This window comes from Microtus ochrogaster, unplaced genomic scaffold (assembly GCF_000317375.1).
Source record: "Microtus ochrogaster isolate Prairie Vole_2 unplaced genomic scaffold, MicOch1.0 UNK10, whole genome shotgun sequence".
In the NCBI taxonomy this organism is placed as follows: domain Eukaryota; kingdom Metazoa; phylum Chordata; class Mammalia; order Rodentia; family Cricetidae; genus Microtus; species Microtus ochrogaster.
The window spans coordinates 8732699-8739548 of NW_004949108.1; the positions used below are offsets into that span (position 1 = coordinate 8732699).

Below are 6850 nucleotides of genomic sequence, written 5' to 3' on the forward strand. Positions count from 1 at the left end.
AGAAGAAGAAGAAGAAGAAGAAGAAGAAGAAGAAGAAGAAGAAGAAGAAGAAGAAGAAGAAGAAGAAGAAGAAGAAGAAGCAGCAGCAGCAGCAGCAGCAGCAGCAGCTCAAAGACTCCCAGGTACATGCACAGGGCATGACTCTGGATTTCAGAGCTGTTGAGTGTCCTGCCACCTCTCCCTCTCTCTCCCCCATCTCCTCTTTCAGCTCTCACTACTTTCTTTCTCCTCTGCATCTCCCCAATTCTAATATCTCCTACCCATCCATCTATCCATCATCCATCCATTCATCCATCATCCATCCATACCCCCCTCAAACCAGAATAAAGAAAGACACCAGAGGTATTCATGCACATCTGACCCTGTCATTCTGTAAGCTGAGAACATGGTTCTGTTGTATTCCCAGGGTTGCCAGCTGTCCCAGGGAAGAGGATGAAGAACTCCATTTCACAGCACCTGCCCCAGAGGGGAGGTGCCCCTGCCACTCAGCAAGGCTGAGTTCAGGCTCAGCTCGTTGCTATCAGATCACATTATTTGACAAGGCAGGCTAAGCAAGGGATACCCTGAAAGATACCAGTCAGTCCCAGGGAAATACTTAAAACATAAACTTGATTAGATGTACTGCAGTTTTAAAGTACGGCTACATTTCTGGCTAGCATGGAATTGTTACTTTTGTGAGGTAAGTATTTTATCATGACACTTCCTTACAAGTACCACATTCCTCACACATATGCGGTCCTTATTTACCATGTGGGTGAGGGTAAGAAAATGGCTCTGAATTAAGTCATCTTCCTAGTGAGGCAACATTCCGGAAGTTCCCATGGATACCTCTGGATGTCAGCTTCCCCAGCCACGAGGCAGAGCTAATATCTGCTGTGTATGTTCCTCAGAACTTTGCACAGACGGTTATTATCTTGCTAACAAGATCTTCCATTGCTCCGTAAACGCTGCTACCCACATAGTACCAAAGGCAACAGAAGACTGGGGGAGGGGGCGCAACTTGTCAAAGTCCAGGTTGCACGTGAATGAATAGAGGTGCAGACATAAGATTCTTGTTATTTCCTGACTCTCTATTGATGCCCCTGTCACCCGCCTCTCCCCTTTGGCTGGCTAGGAATCAGCTGTATCACTGCTCCTACATGGACCAAGACCTAGTTGCCAATGACCTTAAAAAAAAAGTTGAAGGCCCTGGGGTAAGTATATTGACCATTGCTCCTCATGTGCCTTCTAATTTAGTTAAAAAGGTGAGACTCATCGAGCTTCCCTGCCAAAGGTTTTTAAGGGTATTAACTATAATAGAAAACAACTCTAGGGGGTAAGGCATCCGTGAGACCCACTCCCTCCTCCACTCATCATGATGGAAGCTACGGGATATGGTATTAGCTCGGCTCCGCTCCAGTGACCACCCTTGATATTCTGCTCTCATCAGCTTTGACTTTCAATCGCTTGGTATGGGCGGTGCTCCATTAGAAATGGCTCCCTTCCTTAGAATGAGCAGGTTTCCTTGGTGTGAGAGCACTCCCTGGGAGTACTCTTGACTCTCTCCAGTTCCAGATCTCTCTCAAGAAAGCTGGCTCACTAAGGCTTCTGGGTCTCCCTTCCTCACTGGTCACCGGGCAAAACAAACAAGGGTTTTGAAGACCATCAGACTAGATGTGGAAAAGTCCTTTCAAGCCATCAAATCCTTCCTGTTTTATAGAAGCCCAGGGGCTTGCTCCTCCCTTATCCTGGACGTTAGACTGGATGCTGACTGCTGAACCCAACTGTTATTCCTGGGCACATGCTTTTGTGTTTCAGCATTCAAGAGAGAACGGGTATGCCCTCAGATGGCACCTAACTGGCAGAGGAGAATGGGCTCTGTTGCGTCATTTCCCCTCTTCCTCTAGATAACTGTTTTTTGACTCTGGCCATGCTTACGCAGGGGCTTTTGCCTTTGGAGAGAGGGCTACATGAGGGCAGGGATGATACCATACTGATCTGTGTGCTCTCAACCCTGTGCAAGCAAAGGGCAAGGACCCATATGGTATGCATTTGTTATAGGAATGAATGGTCCCGTTTTTATGCTTGATCCATCATAAAACTGCAATTAAACTCTTTGGGGCACTCTATTTCCCAGTTTCATTTTAAAAATCTAATTATCTATGCCATACAGAATTTTTATTAGAAAGTGAAGTCATTAAAGAAGCAGACACCAGGCTCAGGCCCCGAGATAATTGCAAATAGAAACGCATCTGTCTACAGTGCTCAGCTGGACCTGGTAAGCAGACTGCTGGGAGATGTGGTCCCTGCCTTCAGCACTTGGGCAGCTGGGGCAGCAGGGGTCCTAAGGAAATGCTGGCTTCTGTCTCACCTAGGGAAGGCTAAGGAGCAATTCTCAAACTACTTCTCACTCTTATCTTCCTAGACGTGAGCTGTACCGGCAGATGACATCCACATCACCTTCGCCTTTGAAAAGCTCCCTGTCCTCAGGACTGCCATCAACTACTCGAACTCTGTTGGATAATCTGTCCCTAGATCTACATTCCAGGGAAACACTTGTAAGGTTTTCCATTCATATATCTGGTGACAAAATCCTGGCCTGCCCAATGATTTGGGCTATTTTAATAACAAACTGACGATCCATTCTTGCGCGAACAACACTACTTTGAATTGCATCAACCTTTCTTTTTTAACTAAGACATGTCAACCTCCTCTTCTATTCACCACGTGTAGAAAGCAACCCGCAGCCAGCAGCAGAAAGCCTCGTTAATGCTGCACTGAGAACGAAACCCTAATAAACTCTCCAAATATTTACTATGAGTCTGAGTTAGGGCACAGACGAGTTCCACCCGCACTAAAATCCACTTGTAGTCTTCAAACACACTTATTTTAGGTCACTGACATGCCAGCCAAGAAAATGACAAAATTGTATGCCATGGCACCAAGAGTAAGCGGAACTTAGTTTTAAATTCTGGCCCTGCCTCTTACTAGCTGACAACACCATGCAAGCGATTCTGCCTCCCTGCCCCCGTTTCTTTAACTGTAGAATAGAGACAAGCAAGTACATAAACATATTCTCCCTTTAAAAAACAAATAAGGGGGCAGCTAGATAGGTCCAGGATTTTTTTTTTTTTTGCAAATATTTATTTTAAAGGATTCTCATTGATAAAAACGCATTCCTGCAACTCTGGAAGTTTGTTTGCCTTTCAAAAACTGTTAGAGACTGGCACTGGCCCTGGTGGTGGAGGACATGGCTTATCTGGGGACATACAACTCGATTAACTGGCAATGCCAGGAGTCTGAGGGTGGGCAATCGTTAACTTTCCTAGATAATGAATAGATAGATGTCCAAGGGTCTGAACCCATCCAGACATCCACCTCCTGGGATTTTCAGAGGTCCCAGAGGCCCAGTAATGAGAGAACTCCTTTCTAATCAATACAACTACATAACAGCTAGTTTATTGTTAGATTGGCACCACGCCAGGCCCTGTAAACACATAAGACCACTGAATCCCAAAGAAGGCAAATGTAAGTATTGGAGTTTAACTGTCACAGGAATGGCGGCTCAGTGAGGTCAGGTAGGCTTGCAGGATTCCACAGCCAGAGCATCCCAGAACGGAGCGTCAACTCACGTCTGACTGCCAACATCCTCCCTATTTCCGACCACCCTAAGACCTAATCTTGGAATTCTTGTGACACCACAGCCAGGATATTTTTTTTTTTTAACTAAGATGAAGTAGGAACCAGAGGTGACTATGAACGAGACAAAAGTCCCGGAGGTATGCAGGGCAGGCTCCCAGATGTGTGCTCACCAGAACTATCCCATTCTGTGAAGGCTAAGTGAGGGCTTCCCAAGACAACAGTAGCTGCTCTTCAGCCACAAAGCCCAAACTGCCTGAGTCAACCCTAAAGGAATTACCTGACCAAGAGCAATCTCTAGATCCCACATCACCTGTCCCCTTTGTCAAATCGTTCCTCCTACTGCTTGACAAGACTCTATCCCGAGGTCTCCCTCTTCTACTGACCACGTCGTTTACAAATGGGAGTAGTGGCTCCAAGAGAGCCGCACTGTATTTGGTATATAAACATAAGGTGGAGAAATAACGACGTGCAGTCCATGAACACGCCACAACATAACTTGGGAAAATGCCACTAGCCTTGAGAGATTATGACTTAAAATCCTAAATTTTTCAACCTGCCAATAGTGGCTCAAGGCATCTCTTTCATCTGAGATCTCCCGACATAAACTAGGGAAGTAAAGGCCTTCCAACCAATCAAAACGTACCTGATAGGCTAATCCATGCCATCATGAAAGAAGAAGCAATATCAAGCAGGGAAGATAAAGAGGCTGTCAAGTCCACTTTAAAGACAGAATGGGGTCCGTGTGAGTGAACGGACTTACTCTGGCTCAACGGCCGACTGCAGCGAGGCAGGCCATTCATGCCCTTGTCTTCCCATGCTGCCCTAACACAACAAGCCCAGAGCATTGCAATAGAAAAGGGGAGACAGAGAAAATGCAAGGAAGAGAAAAGGAACCAGGAGTGTCACTGACAGGAGACAGTGGATGATACTCTGGCCCCCGGTGGGTTAGCTCTCTGGGAACTCCTCACTCGGGGCTGGCTCTGTGTCCTTGGCTCATCCGGTTGCATCTAGGCTCTGGGAACACAAGCAAATTGAATTCTTCTCAATGCTGAGTAAAAACAGGAAGTCACAAGTGGCTTCACTCTGCTGTCAACTTGGGTCTCCAGCACTTAGGGTTCAGGATGCACAAAGAGCATGGAAGGCAGCTTGTGTCCCCAGGGGGTGCAGTGGCTCAAGCAGGGTTAAGGGACTGGAACCCTTTCTAATTAACTTCCCGATACACAGAAGTCCTCCAGGAGACAGAGCAGGGGGTACAACAGAAAGGGAGGTAGGAGACCCATATGTCAGCTCCATGACATCTCTTCATTCATCAGCCCTGAGGGCTGACTGTGTGCTCCCAGCACAAGGAGCCCATGGAAAACAACTTGCTCTGGGCTTAGTTGCTACATCTGCAAGGTGGGGGTGCAGAACACTATCCTGAACATGAACGATACCCCCAGTGAGCTACTACAAGTGTTTGGCATCCCCAGGAGTGTGCTACCAACTATACATCCGACCTGGGATGCTACTGTCTCCTCGCCAGAGCTGAGAGCCAGAAGGAGCATGGTAGTTCCGTCCCACCCTTCCCCATTCGGTCTTCTCTCCTTACAGGAGCTTGGGGCCTGCAGGAGGTAAAGTTCTGCCAGCCCCCAGCCTGGGCCCAGTGCCCATGTTTATGACTGTTTATTTCAGAGCAAGTAGAAAGAAGAAATTAGAGCCATAAAAGACAGGACAACAGACCAATAAAAACCAGCTCCCAGAAGAGTCAGGGGGAGGAAGAGGCAAAAGTGTCACCATAGCAACACAAGACAGTCAGAAACAGGCAGGGAAAACAGCCCCTGTTCTGCCTCCTCTCTTGACAAGAAACCCTCAAACCCTCTAGGAGCTACGTGAAATTCAGTCCAACTGCGAACAACCCAAACAGGCTGGTCTTCTCAAGTAGAGGCCTGGCCAGGCTACACCCTCCTCTTGCTGCCCAGCATGGGTCCTAGCCCTGCATGGTCCCAGCCCAGCTTTCCATGCCCCAGGGACTCAACACTGTACAGATGGCCTGGGCCAATCCAGAGGAGGTGGTGCCTGCTGCCCATAGGGAAAGTTTCTAATAGGGAAACCACTGAGCTTGTGGGAGCCTGTGCCTGTAACTGGGGTTCTCTATGGAGCAGGCAGGGAATCATCCACAGAGGAGAAATCTGCCCAGAACCCAGAATGGTGGCCCAAACAACACTGGACCCTTCCTTTCCAAGGATGGCTGACAGAATTCTGGGATCTTTACAAGGATGGGCGTTGGAGCGTTAGCAGATTTAAATGGCAAAGGCCCTGGATCTTGTCTCTGAGGCCAGAGGCCAGAAAGTTTAGCAGCTTAGAGAAGGGCTCAGGATGGGCTGGTACATTTTGACAGGAGGTGTTCCTGTCAGTCCCTCAGCTGGCAAACAAGATAGGTGTGTCTACCAAAAAGCACGGCTGGCCTGAGACCAGCGCCTTGGGAAGTGGGTCAAATTGTTCCCAAAGCTCCAGCTTGGAAAGTCTCCTCCTGTTGGACTCAAGGTAGGAGTTCTGGTGTGTGGAGGAGTGAATGCAGCGGAGGCGAGGTCCTGGGCACAGCAGTTTGTGTGCTGGCTAAGCACTTGTGTGGCAGGTGGCAGCTGAAGGGGCCAGGTGTGCATGGGCCCGGGGCGGGCTTCATCCACGCCTTGGGTCTGCAAAAAGATGGGGAGCAGGGGCCCTCGCAAGGGAACACCAAGGGGGTAAGATTGGGATCTCCTGAAGAATAGCTCTGGGGGATGAAGGTTCTTGGGGGTGGGAGTGGTTGGGGGGTGAAGGGAGTCGTCAGGAAAAGGAATAAAATCGGGAGAGTTCCGGCGAGGCGATCGCGAGCAACAGACGGACCCACAGACCTTTGGCTCGGGAATCAAGATAAAGGGTTCAAGACTGAGTCTGAGCTGCCTGCCCCCGTTGCCCAGGGCTGTAGGGCATTCCGAGCTAGGAGAGGAGGGCCATGGTCGCCCCGCTCCACCATGCCCCGAGCCCGGGAGGCCCCTGCGCCCCCACAGTGCCTTTCCCCGGCGGGTCCCCACTCGCGCTCCCTGCCGCGCCCCAGCCGCGTCCGCCCCACGCTCACCGGAGTCGCCGCCTCCGCTGCCGCCGCTGTTCCCACCGCCGCCGCCGCCTTGCTCGCGCTCGGCCGCTCGCTCCGCAGCTGTGGAAGGCTCTCCCGCGGCAGCCGCAGCCCGAGAGTCTGCTTCCAGCCCCG

General features: G+C 49.8%; 1 protein-coding gene across 1 annotated transcript in view; it reads right to left on the reverse strand.

Moving 5' to 3' along the window:
* The window catches only part of Fam49a (family with sequence similarity 49 member A), a 117865-nt gene extending 111055 nt beyond the window's left edge, over positions 1-6810 (reverse strand). The window contains exon 1 of the mRNA XM_005366544.3: positions 6719-6810. The gene's annotated coding sequence lies outside the window, so the exon portion shown is untranslated. The remainder of the gene's footprint in view (positions 1-6718) is intronic.
* Positions 6811-6850: the final 40 nt, after the last annotated feature.